Source organism: Sciurus vulgaris (assembly GCF_902686455.1).
Source record: "Sciurus vulgaris genome assembly, chromosome: 1".
Taxonomy (NCBI): domain Eukaryota; kingdom Metazoa; phylum Chordata; class Mammalia; order Rodentia; family Sciuridae; genus Sciurus; species Sciurus vulgaris.
The window spans coordinates 99,135,571-99,151,218 of record NC_136461.1 but is presented as its reverse complement, the minus strand read 5'-3'; the positions used below and the strand labels follow the sequence as shown (position 1 = coordinate 99,151,218).

The following is a 15,648-nucleotide window of genomic DNA, read 5'->3' as shown; positions in this document are numbered from 1 at the left end:
TTCTCAAAGAGGTGGGGTCCCTGAAGTCCACCCAACAGGTACCACAGCTTGGGACCAGGCCACAGACATGAGTAATCCCAAGGAGGTAAGGTCTGTGCTGGAGTCTCACCTTGGAGCTATTGCAGGTGGTCACAGGCACCCAGTACACCCAGCACTAGCTCTGCTCTTACTCAGCCTTCCATATACCCCCCAGTTGGCACTCAGGGGCAGAGACAGAAAGAGAAAGAATTCCCTCTGATTAAGACCCATAAGGGAAAAAATGGAGAACTAACATCTAATGATTATCTGCTGTGTGTCCAGCACTGGGCAAAAAATAAGCCTGCAGAAAAAGTACCATAGACATCCCTGTTTTACAAGTGAGGAAAAAGAAGCTCTAGAAGTAAAGTGACTTGCCCAAGGTCACTCTGCTAGCACATGGCACAGCACTGAGCCCAGTTGTGACCACAATCACAGGGCCTCCCCCTGGATTTTCCCTCAACACTACTCCCCAGCCTGATCCTGTTCACCTCTCCTGTGGGTGGGAGCTCTGGGGTTCTTGCCTAGCGGCCAGGCAGCCTGAGCTCTACTGAGTTGAGGATTTGACCATCTTTGACCAGTGGCTCCAAAACACTTGAGGCTCAGGACATTTCTGCTCAAGAGCCCTGTTAAAGAACTTCATTGAATTCATAACAGCTGACACACGACTCTGCGTATGACTCAGACCAAACCCCCTCCAATCAGAGCTAGTGGGCACGATTGGCCTCCTGCATTGAGTCACCCTCCAGGCTGAGCTGCAGGGATTTGCTGAAACTCAACCACCTACTTAGCCACAGCTGTTCCATTAGACAAAAAGCAGGCAGAGGAGCTAGAGCCTTTGATGGTCCCATGGATGGACCATGGCCAAGGACAACCAGGTGTGACCTCAAAGCCCTTCCAGCCCAGGAGATGGACCCACCAAACAGTGCCATGAGATAATATAAGCACAGTGTAAAACATAAGAGGCCCCATTGTTAACCTTCATGCAGCTGACCTTTTTCTCCAGACAATTATGGTCACACCTGGCAAAGCCTAACAGCCACTAAAGTCTTGATTGAATTTTTTTTTTTTTTTTTGAGCCATTACAAGATTTTTTCAGTTCCTGGAAGTTCCTGTTAACAAGGGTAGTGCCTTCAAAAGAATCTTCCAACTCTACCTGACTTCCTCATCTCCCCAACCCAAACCCACCTGCCTCTTGATCACAGCTGGATTGCCCCAAATGTAGCTTTGGTTAGAAATTTCCTAATCCAAAAGGCCTGTTAAAATACTTCTCAAAAATAGGAAAGAGGAATGGTAGCAAATTCAGAAAAAAGTACCACACTTGGCAGCGACAAGGTTAGTAGTCTCAGAACTTCTGAACTTGGAGCCCTGACATGGCTGTTTGGGCTTTAAAAGGAAACATCGGGCTTCCTTCCAAGGCGGCCGCGCCCCTGGGGGAACAGCCCTCGCTGGACTACCACAAACATCGCTTCAGAGCACCGCGCACAGGTATAAATGTGACTCGGAGAAACCGAGTAAGGCGCCCCCTCCAGATCAGCACCCGGTATACATCCCCTATTTCTGCCTTTCTGCTTCCAGATGCGCTTCCCTCGAGGGAGGAAGGGCTCCCCTATAGTTCCGAATTCGGCGAGGACCGGCCCAAGGACTGGGAATTAAATATTCATATCGGGCGTGAGCGTTCTACTTCTCTTGCCAATGTTACCGTCAAGGTCACGAGCCTGAGGCCCAGTGGCTGGGGCTGGGGTCCCCAGGCGCGCAGGAACCTCCCGGCGGAATTGCGCCCTGGGCGCGCAGCTCTAGGCGGCGGGTCCCGCCAAGCGGGCCTCCTCCCTTGTCCTCCGCGGGCGCTTGCCTCTGCAGCTCTGCCCAATTACCTCCGGAGTTCTGAGGCCCTTCTGAGCCCCAGAAGCTGAAGCCCAATGATGCCCAACCCCTACGTGCGCTGCTGGGCACCCTTGATGCGCCGAACTAGCAGGGACCAGGGGCTCCGTCGCCAGGCAACTATGGCTGGAGCAGCAGGAGGAGCCTGGCGCCAGCACAGGGTCGGGCGTATACTGGGGGATCGCCGCCTCGCACCTTGGTCCTTAGGCCTTCCTGCCTGGGGCGGGGCCAGAATAAGCAAAGTTGCGGCGGCTGGCTGGATGAAGCCAGGCGGGGCGCGGCCGGCGACTCACCTGTCCCGCGTGGGCCGTCGCACTGACTCTGCCCCTGCACTCCGGCAGAGTAGCTACGGTCCCCGACCGGTCGAGGGTGCAAAAATCTCTCCTAGGGGTCGCCCGAGTCTGGAGGCGACAGGCCGGGTCCGGGGCTGGAGGGGCCCCAGAGCGGCGCGCCGGCGCACGCGATTCCGCTCGCTCCTTGCCCCCTCCTTCGTAGCGAGTCCTAACCCCTCTTCCGCCCGCCGCGCGCTCGGGGATGTGAGGAGCGGCCTGGGAACCCGGGTCCCGCAGCGGATGGGGCGCTAGGGGCTGCGAAGCCCGGAACTGAGTGCCGCCCTCCCCGCGCCCTGGCCGCGCCGGCTCTGCGGAGCGGAACGGAGCTGGGCGGAGCGCGGCGTGCACTGTTCCCTCGCTTTCCGAAAGGCCACCCTGGCGGCAGGGCGCCGTGACGCAGGCTTGACTCACGCGCGGGCCCGCGTCAATGCGAGGCTTTCGGGGCCGCGAGCGAGGCTCTGATGGCCGACGCAGGCGGAGGGGGTAGGCGGGGACTGGAAAGGGGGTTGCCGGGTGGCAGCCTCGTGAGACCCGTGGTCAAGGGACTCAGACCCTGGTGCTCTCACCAGGGCTTGTGCCCTCCGAGAAAAATGATCGATGTCCTCCTGTGTCCCGGGTCTCACTTTCTTTTCACACTCACCTCTTTGGATCTTCCTTCGTAAACTCAATCCCACACAAAGTGGCTGTTCCTTCTGCCCTAGATGGTTCCATCTAGGAACCTATATTGCTTATATTCCTTTTCCTTAAAACCCTTTTCCCCTCCAATGGTCTTCTGTCAAACCACCCTGCACAAACCATTCCTGGTGCACTTGCACTCTATCAACACGCCACTCATCTATGGAACCCCTACTGTATGCCAGACACTACAGAAACTGACAGGATCTGAGTAGAGGGGAAGGGAAACTCTGGGAGAAGTAGAGGAGGGTTTACCCAGGCAGTCACCACACAAGCCAGAAAGGTTGAGTAAATGCAAGGTTGGGGAGGGAGACAGGGCAGGAGAAGGACATTCTGACTGGCTATGAGCAGGCACTGGAAGATGCTGGCCTCAAAAGATGTACACACAGAATGGGGGAAGGACAGCCCTTGGGGAGAAAAGAGCACTCCAAAGGGTGTAGATGTAAAAACAGAGAGTGTGTGCACTGATGGGGTTGCCTGAACTGGAACAGGACTGGGGTGATTAGAGGTGAAGTTGGGAAGACAGGAGACATCCTACCAGCACCTTGGAGGCTGGTTAGGAAGTGTGGAATGAATTATCTCTGCTCTACGGGACGCTAAGGGGAATTGTGGCATCAGAGGCAAGTGTTTTGGAAGGTTGAGAAGTGAATTCTCAATTGTTGTAGAGAAAGGCAATAAGGGCCATTGTCCCAACTTCCAAGGATCTGGAATTCTACCCTTGAAATCTAATAAGTTAGCCTGCCACAGTTTCATGGATGCTGGGGGGCGGGGGGACCCTGAGACTCCAGGACCAGAGACAAAGGGTTTTTATTACTCATAGCACAGTGGTTAGCATGAGCTTCACATTCAAATCAGTTTCCCTTAATCTCCCAGTCCTATGGGAGAGACATGGGGCTAGAGCTGGGTAATACTACGCACACTGGGGAACCTCAAACTTAGGAAATCCCAATCTTTTATAATGGGTTGCAAGCAAACCCATTCATCATTTGTCCCAGACAGTATCTTTATTATCCTGAAGAGCAAACAATTGCCCTCCACTAGAGGGAGACACTATTGCTATCTTTCAAAGTAGTTTGCTGTGCAAACATCCTCCAAATCATAGTCTGGGACAAAAAACTCTCAGTGCCTCTGCCCACAGACTTGTGGAAATGCAGGATTCCTGTTTAGAATTATTCCCCAGTAGACATTCTTTTCATTCAATAAGAGTTTCACTGAGTGAGTGTTTTACTTAACTGTTCTAGGCTCTTTTCTGCTAGCAGAAAAAGATATAGCAGAAAAGAGACAGATCAGAATCTCTTCCCTTATGGAACTAACCCAACCAGGGTTAGTTCTTGTGAACCCAACCAGGGAAGTGGAGCAGGGTGGAGGTGCATGGCAGGAAGTAACAAATGATGCAGGAGATATGACAGAGGTGAACAAATACAATGTGACAGCTCTGATGGTATGGGAGGCAAGAGGGAGGAAAGCATCAGAGATCAGTACCTCCAAGGCAAGGGAATTTGAAGGTGGTGTGGCGCTGGCAAAGGGGCAATAATTTTGGAGTCTGACAGGCCTGAATTTTCATCCTGACTGCCATTCCCTAGAGACCTGGAGCAAGTTCACTAAGTCTCAGCTTCCACATCTGTATCTGAATAATACATACTCCATAAGGTTGTTATGATGATCATATAATCTGATTATTTTTAAAATATCTGATATCACATTTTATATAAATGTGCTTAATAAATGACTATTATTAGTAATATTATTAAATAATTATATTGTTATTAACCAAGACAGAGAATCTAGAAAGGGTAACAGATTGGGGAAAGAAAGTAAAAAGACCATGGATTTGGGATATAGCAAGCCGTGTCTGTGGGATACCAAGGTGATAAGCAGAAGATGCCTTTGCTTCTCTGCCCTTGAACTTGATTTCTCTTAAACCAGATTTCTCTATGCAAAGTTCTCTAGAGAAAAACACATTGGATCTGTCTCCCTCTGTCCTCGTGGTCACCAAACTCCAGTGGGCTCCTCATGCTTCCTAAGGACCTCCCTGTGAACCTCTGATCAACTTACTTCCCCCACTCCTACTGAGACCACTCCAACCTCTTCTACTTCCCCCCTTGCTCTTCCTCCAGCCCCTACACTCTCAGGAACTGCCTCACCTCCATCAGAGCTCCCTGAGTTCATTAGACCAAAGAAGCCTGCCCCTACTTGCTGTGCTGATGCCTGTTCGCTCCTCCTTCCTCCTGATAGAGGAAGATCCCTTTCTACTGGAAAGGGATCTTAGCAGCTTTTAAGCAGGTTCAAATATCTTCCTTTAAATGTTACTAGGCTCTTATCCCACCTTCTCATTTTCTTCTACATCCTCTCCTCCATTTCCACACCATCTCCTCACTCCTTACCCCACCCTTCTGCCAGGATGGCACTTGCTAAAGTCACTGATGACCTGTCACTAAATCCATAGGGCATTTTCCAGTCCTCATCTTACTGATGGCTCATGATGTTTGTCACAGGCATCTTCTCCTTCCCACAGTCTCTTCCCTCTCCTTCTGGCAGTCTACACTCCCGATTTTCCTCCTGCCCTTCAGCTACTCCTCACAGTCCCCTTGCTGATCCTTATAGACTGGACTGTCCCTTTCTCATGCTATATTCTCCTAAGCCGACTCCTGTAGGAGTGGCTCCCACATTTGCATCTCCGCTTCCAGTCTTCTGAGCTCCATATCCTCAACCTCCTGCTCCACCTTTCCACTTGGCTCTCAGAATTACCTCCAACACATGTTTGAAAAATGAGCTCAACATTTCAGAGATCTATCCGGCAAGATGTTCAACATTTTGCTTCTTGTTCCCCTTCCAGTGTTCCCTTGCTCTGTGAATCATTGAACCAGCCAGAAATTTCATGATCATTGCCTGGAGACCTCCCTCTTTCTCACCCCTTCCTGAAATCTAGTACCAAATCCTGGAGGTTAGACCTATTAACCTCTAGATCCTGGCCACTTCTCCTTAATTCTGCTGCCATAACTCTAGTCCAAACTATAATCGTCACTTTAAGGTCTCACTCAATCACCTTCTCACTCCAATTCCAGTCTCAACCCCTTCTCTCCACACAGCAGCAGGAGTGATCTTTCAGAAGAAATGTGGTCACTGCACCTTCCTCAAGCTTGCAGAGTTTTACCCTCATCTTTGACATGTCCTTCAAGGCCCTTCCTTGTCTAACCACATTTAATCACTCCTTTCCCCCATGACTTTCCTGCAGCCCACTGACTCCATCAACCTTCTCTCAGTTTTTCCCACTCTCCCACGCCTTCCTGGCACAGGCTTCAGCCCATATGTCCTCCCTGCCAGGAATCTGTTAGTCCCCTCCTCTTCCCTTTCTTCATGTCCACTCACCTAACAGGGTTCTCTTGGAACACTAATCCTCTGTGCCTCTCCTAACCATGGAGGAGGATTAGGCCAGGTGGACATTTATTTCCCTTTGTACCCCTTTGTCACAGTATAATTACATACTTAATAGTGTGACTGGCTACTTAGTGACAGTCCCACTGGTTGATGTGGAAGCTCCACAGACAGAGACCATATCTATTTTCAACACATGGTTTCTCTATGCACATGGTTTCTCTATTTATGTATTTCATAAATACTACTGAAAGAATAGATAAAATGTGGTTAGAAATATAGGTATGAAGCCCAGTAAAGAGGGCTGGAGACACAGACTTTTAGGTCATAACCATAAAGAGAGTAGGGAAAGGTGAGACCATCCAGAGAGAGTACGTAGAAAGCAGTCAGAGGGACATCGGTGGGAAGTGTTTACTTCTAAGCTGCAGGAGGAGCAAGAAGGGCCAGGAAAGAAGACCAGAGAGGAGTCAAGAGGGGACAGGACAATGTACCTCACAGAAGGAAAAAGAATTTCAAGAAGGCAAAGGTAGTCTGCAATGTCAAAATCTGCAGGGATAGCCAAGAGATTGAGGTCTGGAAGGTGTCCCTGAAGGCAGCACTCGTGAGGCAGTGGTCGTGAAGCTGTACTGAAGGTGCTGAGGAACAGGAAGTAAGGCTTCCTCCACAAAGTCCTTCTGAACACTGGCTCTTGATGACCATCTCTCTGGAAAACAGATTCTTCCTTTTATGTGACATATAGTAATATGTTCAAATTATACAATATTATTTGAGACTAGTACTTATTAGAATCCCCATATTAATAATAAGGAAACCAAGGCTTAGTATGGTTAACTAAGCTGTCCAGATCATCCAGTGGGCTCCATCCTAGATTTAAAGTCTTTGCTCTCAGTCTTGACATTTAGGGCCTTATAATGTAGGACCCCCTCATATGCCAAATTTGTCTCTCAAGTTTGACCAATTATAGTGTAGGGACCTTTTCTGATTCATATATGCATGTCTTACTCCCAGCACAGTGACTTAAGTTTATTAGGTGCTCAAGTTGAAGCTTACACACAGGGAAGCCCTGTCAAATATGGCAGGCCCAACACAATGACTCGATCCATTCTTCTCTGTACTGGTCCTGCTTGAAAGGAAAGACATGCTTATTTTCCTTTCCTCTGCAACTTTCCCCCTTTCTCCCAAGCCTGCCTTCCTGAGAAAAAAATACACTGAAGTGATGCTTCTAATGTATTTTTCTCATTACATGAACCTAGTAGGACCACCTAGTACATATGGAGTAAAATCTAGAAAGAAGTGTTGGCCATGACTTTTCCTCAGGACACATGAAAACAATTCATCTGCAATTTACCTAAGTTGTGTTTGTATTTTTGAGTATCTTAAACATACTAAGAAATGACCTCTTCTTTGTTCTTAGTGACACAATTATTAATTTCCCCAGTGGAGCTATTCCAAAACATGGCCTCGAAATTCTTTGGCAATGCTTTCTTCAAGAGGTGAAGTCTATATCCCCTCCTTTTGAATCTGGGGATTCAAAGAAAAATGATATCATGCCTATTTCTGGACACAGTCCATAATGGCAACTTTCATTATTTCTGTCCCAGGATCTTGTTCTAAGAACCTAACTGTCATCCTGTGAAGAAGCCCATGCAACCCAGAGAGAGGCCTTTGTAGAAAAAAACTGAGGCCCTCAGTGCCCAGCCCATAGCCCTGACTGAGCCTCTGACATCCAGCCAGCCCCAACCTGCCAGCCAGGTGAGTGAGTCACCCTGGAAGCAGAGCCTCCTGGCCCCAGACACGCCTGCAGTCAATGCTGCACAGAGCAGAGATAACTGTCCAGCAGAACCATTCCCAAATCCCTGACCTGTTGAAACCATGAGAAAGAAAAATGATTGTTGTTTTAAGCCATTAAATTTTGGGGTGGTTTTCTCTGCAGCAATACATAACCAGAAGATCCATGCAATTGTTGAGTAAGTATGGAAGTAGCTAGATGACCAGGGACTGCTCACCATCTACCTGCCACTCTCACGCCTTTGAAAATCCTTTCACTTTTGACTTAGAGACAGGAAATCGGGCCTCTTCCTGCAGCCATTATAGGTGCCCCCTCCTTCCAGATTAAAGGTGTGTGATGAACAAAGAAGATGAGCAAACCTCACCCAATTAGTCTTCAAAATCTAGGAGATGGCAGATAAGACACTGTTACTGTATAAATGTGCCTGTAGAATAAATGCCAGACTTCTGTGGTGTCTTGAAAGATGGCCATTCTGTTGTAGCCTTGGAAGATAAAGCCAGTTCCTGTGGCCATGTGTCATGTTAGCTGAAGGAAGAAGCAAATGCCAATGTAATTGGACAGTGGAAACTGGGGTCTGCCTCATGAGACCCCGGTTTCCTTGGACTAACCCACATTCAGCACCTCTGTATCTGTAATTGCCTGTCCTTGCTGATAGCCACTCTCCCTAATAACCTGGGGTATGTGTGCTTCCCTTGAGACCCTCCTCTCACCAATCATTTGGAGTCAGCAGAAGAAATGAAGTATGTTTGTCATCCTGGTATGGATGAGTCACCATGAGGTCTCAGCTCCCAGAGGCACAAGTATGGGGAGCAACATTGGGAGCGCCTGTATACTTAAGAGCTTGATCCCTGAGTTGGGCCTGGTAACACACAGGTGCCTGTAGTTCCAGCTACTTGGGAAACTGAGGTGGGAGGATCCCTTGAGCCCAGGAGTTCAAGGTCTGGGCTTTATTTATTTATTAAATACAATCTTGGCCCCTGGAGTCAAGGTGCCAGGGCTTGTGGCCTTAACCCATTATTCTAAGGACATTATTCCCAAATGTCTTTGTCTGTGAAATGGAGATGATAACACTGCTCCCTCACAGGGAGCTCAGTAGTAAATGAGATTTTCTGTGTAGCACATGTACACGTGAGTCCTCAATCCATGTGAACTCCGTTGCTGTGATAATGGTGAAGATGAGCTAGTAAGGAGCTAGGCTAGGAGCTTGGAAGTAGGGTGTTTCAGGCCAGGGATCTTTGTCCTGGGGTCCTGTGTAGATGGAACAGAACTTGGAGCAAGAAGGGAGCTCTGCCTTACAAACCAGGCTGTCTGGAAGGTCAGCTGTCCAAACCTGAGAGGGAAAGGGCACTTCCCTGGGCAGAAGTAGGACACAGTGGCAGTTGCCCCTCCTCACCCAGATCATCTGCTCCTGTTGGCACACAGAGGTCTGGGTTTCAACCCCAACTAAGTCATGTTTGGAGAAATCTAATCTGTGACAGACCCTGTGTTAAGCCTTCAGAGGAGGGCTTTGTATGATCAAAGACAAATTGGAAGCTGTTAAGGAGCTAAACGATTGTCCTCTGTATAGACCAGGACCTAATAAAAGCTCAAAAGCAGCACCAAGATAAGAAGACAATCTAAACTACGATAGAAGAGAAGGCAAACACCTCTTCAGCATGAAAAGGGGACTTTGTGAGCAGCTGGGAGTTTGTGCTCAGTACAATTTTTGCTTTGAGTACTATGCTGCTTAGAAAAAGGACATAGAGCCAGGTGTGGTGGCGCATGCCTATAGTCCCAGCAACTCCAGAGGCTGAGGCAGGAGGATTGCAACCTCGAGGCTAGCCTCAACAACATGAGACTCTGTCTTAAGATGAAAAATAAAAAAAGGGCTAGGAATATAGCTCAAAGGTTAAGTGTCCCTGCATCTAATCCCCAGTACAAAGAAAAAAAAAGTGAAAGGAGAAGACAGACATAGAACCGAATTCTCTCTCTATCTCTCCATGTATATTTTTCAGTTCCATTATTGTTGATATGAAAAATAAATACCCAGAGTTTTTACTAATTTTAAGCTAAAAAATGAAGCAACAATACGAAATGGCTACTAACACTGTGTTAGTTCACTTCCCATCACTATAACAAATAGTCAAGATGATCAACTTAAGGAGACAAAATTTCTTTGGGTCAAAATATTGGGGGTTTCTGAGATGAATTTCTATTCCTAGTTTCACCTCACAGCAAGTCCTTCATCCTTGACCTTGACTCCTCAGTGTATACAGTAGAAGTTTCATTTCAGAGTCTGAGAAAAATCCTAAGGCCAATGAACCCCAGTGATGAGCAGGTGGGGCAAGAGGTAGAAATGGGGAAGAACAGAGGAAGGAGAGAGAGAGAGAGAGAGAGAGAGAGAGAGAGAGAGAGAGCGCACACCAGGGATGAAAGGCCCTGTAGGACCAGAGGGGGCCCTCTAAATGATTTCCTACCCCCACCCTCTCACTCCCTCCACCCCATCATGACTCACGGGAGCCTCTGAATGGCTTTGTTCCTGTCTCCCCTGGCAACGCCAGGCCATTGTGCCCAGTGATGAAGGAGATGAATAGATGGCTCTTCACAGGAGTAAGAAGGACAGCCAAATGCAGGTCAGGCCCTGTTGCCCAAACTGGCAAGGCAGGCCCAATTCCTTTGCCTGTTGGGACTCAGTGGCAAAGAACATTGCTCCTGAGAAGCTGGCTCTATAGAGTCCTTCTGGAGCAGGGTGGGAATGCCCCCAACGAAACACACCATGTATGAACACCCAGAATCAAAATCAGAGCCAGCCTTTGGAACAGTGATGCCAAGGGCCCTTCACTGTCTAAAGCATTCTCCTGCCTTCCCTTCCTTAGACCACGCGACAATATACACAGTCGGGTCAGTGTAAGTTCCCAACCCAGGACGACCTTGACAGGCTGCCTCTGACAAATTACTTGTATCTCTGACCTTCAGACTCTTCATCTGAGAAACAGAAAAAAATATCTGCCTTCTAGCCTCATACGGTTGTTGTAAGGATTATGCAAGATAAATTGTGTAAACTCAAGGCAGTATTATCACTGCTTCTATTAGTGGCAACTCATGGAAAGTGCCAGGCTCTCATCCACAGAATTTATGTTCCTTAACTCATTGAATAATTAAATAGTTATTATCCTGGGAGTTTAAAATATAATGCGTACGCTCTCCTTAACAGCTAAAAGATCTACTTGGAAAATGTTTTACAACTGCAGTTCATATAGAAAAAAGAAACAAGCAACAATCATTCAGGAAAATTATAAAAGGGAAGAATAATGGCTGTAATGTGAGGAATTAGTCCTCCAGGTGGAAAAGCATATTCTAAAGCTACAAGGTAAAAGTGAGTGTGGGCTTAGTCACGAGGAATCCATCAGGCAGAGCACAAAGTTCAGAAATAAACTCACATCAAAAAACAGTCACTGAGCCGGGTACAATGGCTTGCGCCTATAATCTCAGCGGCTCGGGAGGCTGTGGCAGGAGGATCGCAAGTTCAAAGCCAGCCTCAGCAACTTAGTGAGGTCCTAAAGCAAATTAGTGAGAACCTGTCTCTGAATAAAATATAAAAAAGGGCTGGGGATGTGGCTCAATGGTTAAGCACCCCTGGGTTCAATCACCAGTACCCCAAAACAAAAAACAATAACAACAACAACAAAAAGCAGGCATTTAGAATATAATGAGTAAAGATGAATGTTTAGTAAATAATTTTGGTTTTGTCATTTGAAAAAAAGAGTAGAGTTGAATTCTTACCTTAATCCTCATACCAGTATAAACTGTAGCTATATCAATACTGATAAATGCAAAAATTTATCAATCCCACAGGAGCACAGCAAAAGCAGGACTCAGAGGGATATTTATAGCCTTAAATAGATCTATTAGAAAAGAAGGAAGGTTCAAAATCAATGAACCAAGCAACCATTTCAAATCTTAGGGAAAGAACTACAAAATGGACCCAAACAAAACAGAAGGCAGGAAATGCTAAAGACACTACAGAAATTAAAGACATAGGAATCTAACACAGGGCAGAGGAGGCTATCGAAATCGAAGTCTGTCCTTTGAAATGTCCGATTTTTTTTTTTTTTTTTTTTTTTTAACAAAACCCTAAGACCCGCAATGGAAAACCTGGGGGAAGTTGTTATAAGGTTGGGGCATTGGGTAGGAAGGCCTTCCGGAGCCGGTGTGATCCCTGGCATTCCCTTGGCCTTTCCTGCTTTATTGTTCTGGAAATCACTTCTCACCATCTGGTATTCAACTCACTTTCTTCTTTATTTGCTTGTAGACAAAAGCAAACTAAATGAAATCTGTATCCCCAGAAACCAGAGCAGTCTTGACACATAGTGGGCACTCAGAAATACCCATTGAGTGATTGTAGAAGAACAGGGTGCGCTGCTTTTAACATATGAAGCTGCTTTTGTTAGTTTCAGAAAACAAAAAGAGGTGTGATTAGAAAGCTCATTGAAAATAAAAGTAGCTCTTACACATGTAAAAATATTCAATTCTATTTATAATAGGAGAAATGCTAACTAAAAAATAATGAGATATCTGTGTGTGTGTGTGTGTGTGTGTGTGTGTGTGTGTGTGTGTGTGTGTTTGTTTTACTGGGGATTTAACCCAGGGGTACATCCCCAGCCCTTTTGTTAAATTTTGTTTTGAGACAGGGTCTCTCTAAGTTTTGATAAATTGCTGAGGTTTGCTTTGATCTTGGGATCCTCCTGACTCAGACTCCCAAGTCTGGGATTACAGGTGTGTGCCACCAAGCCTGTCACAAGATACCATTTTTTACCATTTATGCTAGCAAGTAATTAAAGCAAATGAAAAAAAAATGTTGAGATCACACATTTTGCAAACTGAGAAGAGTTAATAGTGCAATCTCTATGGAACTTGATTAAACCATATTCATCAAAATTACAAAGGCCCATACCCAATGACCATTAGGCCATATCTATCAAAATTATGGAGACATGTACTCATTTTGCATGTGTTTGTTTAAAGACATTCATTTAAAGATACTCCTTGAGCAGGGTTTGTAATAGAAAAAAGTGGAAGCAATTTAGATATCTATCAACAAGGAACTGTTTGAATAATTTATGGCACCTCCATGCAATGAAATTCTTTGCAGTCATTAAAATGAACAAGGCTGTGCTATATGTTCTGATCTGAAAATGTCTCCAAGATGTGCTGTTAAATGAAAAAAGATGCAGAATAGTGTGGATAGAGCATGACCGTTTGTGTACGCTTGAAGAGGCACAGATATTTCTGGAATGATACAATAAGAAATTGATAATAGTGCCTGCTTCTAGGGTGAGGAACTACATGGTTAGAGGCAGGCATGAGAGAAAGATTTATTTTTCATCTACCTTTTGAATTGCACACTGTACTTCTGTACCATATACATATTCTATACATCCATATCTGCTTCTGTATGCACATGAAATCTCTAGAACACAAACCCTGAAATTGGCCACTATGACTTCCTTAGACAGGAACTGGGTTCTGGAGGACCCTGGGCAGGAAAACTTGGTTCTGAATTGACTTCAATCTTGCTTGAATTTTTCTTTATGTATGTGTTACTTGTTCATTAAAATCACAGAATGTGGTGAGGATGTGGGGGAAAGGTACACTCATACATTGCTGGTGGGTATTAGTGGCTGCACTAATTTGCAGCCACTCTGGAAAGCACTGTGGAAATTCCTTAGAAAACTTGGAATGGAACCACCATTTGACCCAGCTATCCCACTCCTTGTCCTATACCCAAAAGCCTTAAAATCAGCATACTACAGAGATACAGCCACATCAATGTTCATGGCTGCTCAATTCACAATAGCCAGATTGCGGAACCAACCTAGATGCCCTTCAATTGATGGATAAATAAACTGTGATATATATATCAATGGAATATTATTCATAAAGAATAATAAAATTATGGCATTTGCAGGCAAATGGATGAAATTGGAGAATATCATGCTAAGTGAGATAAGCCAATCTCAAAAAACCAAAGGACGAATGATCTCACTGATAAATAGATGATGATACATAATGGGAGGTGGGAGGAAGGCCATAATGGAGGAAGGAGGGACTGTATAGAGGGAAAAGAGGGGCGGGAGGGGTGGGGGGAGGGAAAAATAGCAGAATGAATCAAACACCATTACCCTATGTAAATGTATGATTATACAAATGGGATAATCATACCTCTACTTCATGTACAAACAGAGAAATAAGTTGTATCCCATTTGTTTACAATAAAAAAAAAAATCACAGAATGTTTCTCCCCTTGCTCTTGTGAACTCTCTTCAGCCCCTGTTCCCACTGATCTGGGCACACTCTCTGTCACTCTCCTAGGATGGGCACAGTGGGAAGAACGGGGGACCTTGGGACCAGGCAATGAGGGCTCCCAGTCTGAGTCCTGGTTCTCGTCTGTACAATGGGGATAATGGTGATGTCTGTGTCATGGCGGGTGGTGAGAATAAATGAGGTAATACATAAAGTTCAGTAAACAACAGTTACTGTTAATTGTGTTCCAGAACGTGGTTATAACACCCACAAAGGTCAGAGGGGATGAAACCCTTCCAAACCTATGAGCTCAGATGGGTACTCCCTTCAGCAGCTACCTCCAAACTTGTAAGAAAGAGAGAAGTGACAAACTGTAGCTTCTAATATTTATTGAAAGCAGCTCCCAATGGTACCCAGGAAGAGTCTAAAGGCAGGTGTCCCAAATACCCACGTGCCCAGCATCCTGCAGCCCCAAACTCCAGCCTGGGAGGAAATGTCATTCAATGTAAACAGAGTGGGGGTGGTTGCTCTAGTAGGACCAGCATCAGCCATCAGCCAGGAGTGGGGTAGGGGAATGTGCCAACAAGAAGGGGAGGGGACTGTTTGTTCCACCAGGCACAGAGAGGGAGAATCAGATGTAAGACCTGCCTGGCCTCAGGGACAACGTGGAGTTTTCAGTCCCCGAGTCAAATATAGACCCATTTCCATAAAAGCACCAGCCGCTGCTTCTATAAATACCTCAGCCAGTTTTCCGGGGTTCTCATGTGACTTTGATGCCTACCTCGTCTGTGGGGATCTGTTGCCATGGTGACAGGGCCCCGTGACCAGCCACTCTTCATTCATGGCAGGTTGCAGTGTCCTAGATTGAGGGTGGGGTGGGTAAGGGGGGCCAAGAGAGGAAGAATAGGAATGAACAATGAATAAGGATAAAGTTTCCAGTCCTGGGGGGAGACTGCAGAGCTCTAGCTTTACTGCAAGGATGCTTTGACAGAATTATTGATCTCCCCAGGCTGCTGTCAGGGGAGGAACATTTTTATTGGAGAAGCAGTAGACAGCCTTGCCTAAGCATCAGAGAATCAAAGGTTCAGAGTTGAAAACACCTCAACAATTCTCTAGACCACTCCTTGTGTTTGTACAGATGAATAAGGCCCAGAAAGATAGAGTGACTTGTCCAAGGCCACACAGCAAGTCAGTTGTAAAACTAGGTTAAGTACCAGGCTGCCTGTCACTGGTCAATTCCTCTCCATCTAAGTAGTGTCAGCTCTGGTCTGGGGTCTGCAGGATGCCACAGAGATCTAA

General features: G+C 46.3%; 1 protein-coding gene across 2 annotated transcripts in view; it reads right to left on the bottom strand.

The window, feature by feature from the left end:
• SLC6A17 (solute carrier family 6 member 17) overlaps positions 1-15,648 on the bottom strand; it is a 122,803-nt gene that overhangs the window by 46,035 nt on the left and 61,120 nt on the right. The window contains exon 1 of one of the 2 annotated variants that reach the window (XM_079144695.1): positions 2,190-2,596. The exons of the other annotated variant lie outside the window; for it this stretch is intronic. The gene's annotated coding sequence lies outside the window, so the exon portion shown is untranslated. Of the gene's footprint in view, positions 1-2,189; positions 2,597-15,648 lie in introns of those variants that run through there. 2 annotated transcript variants of the gene reach the window in all.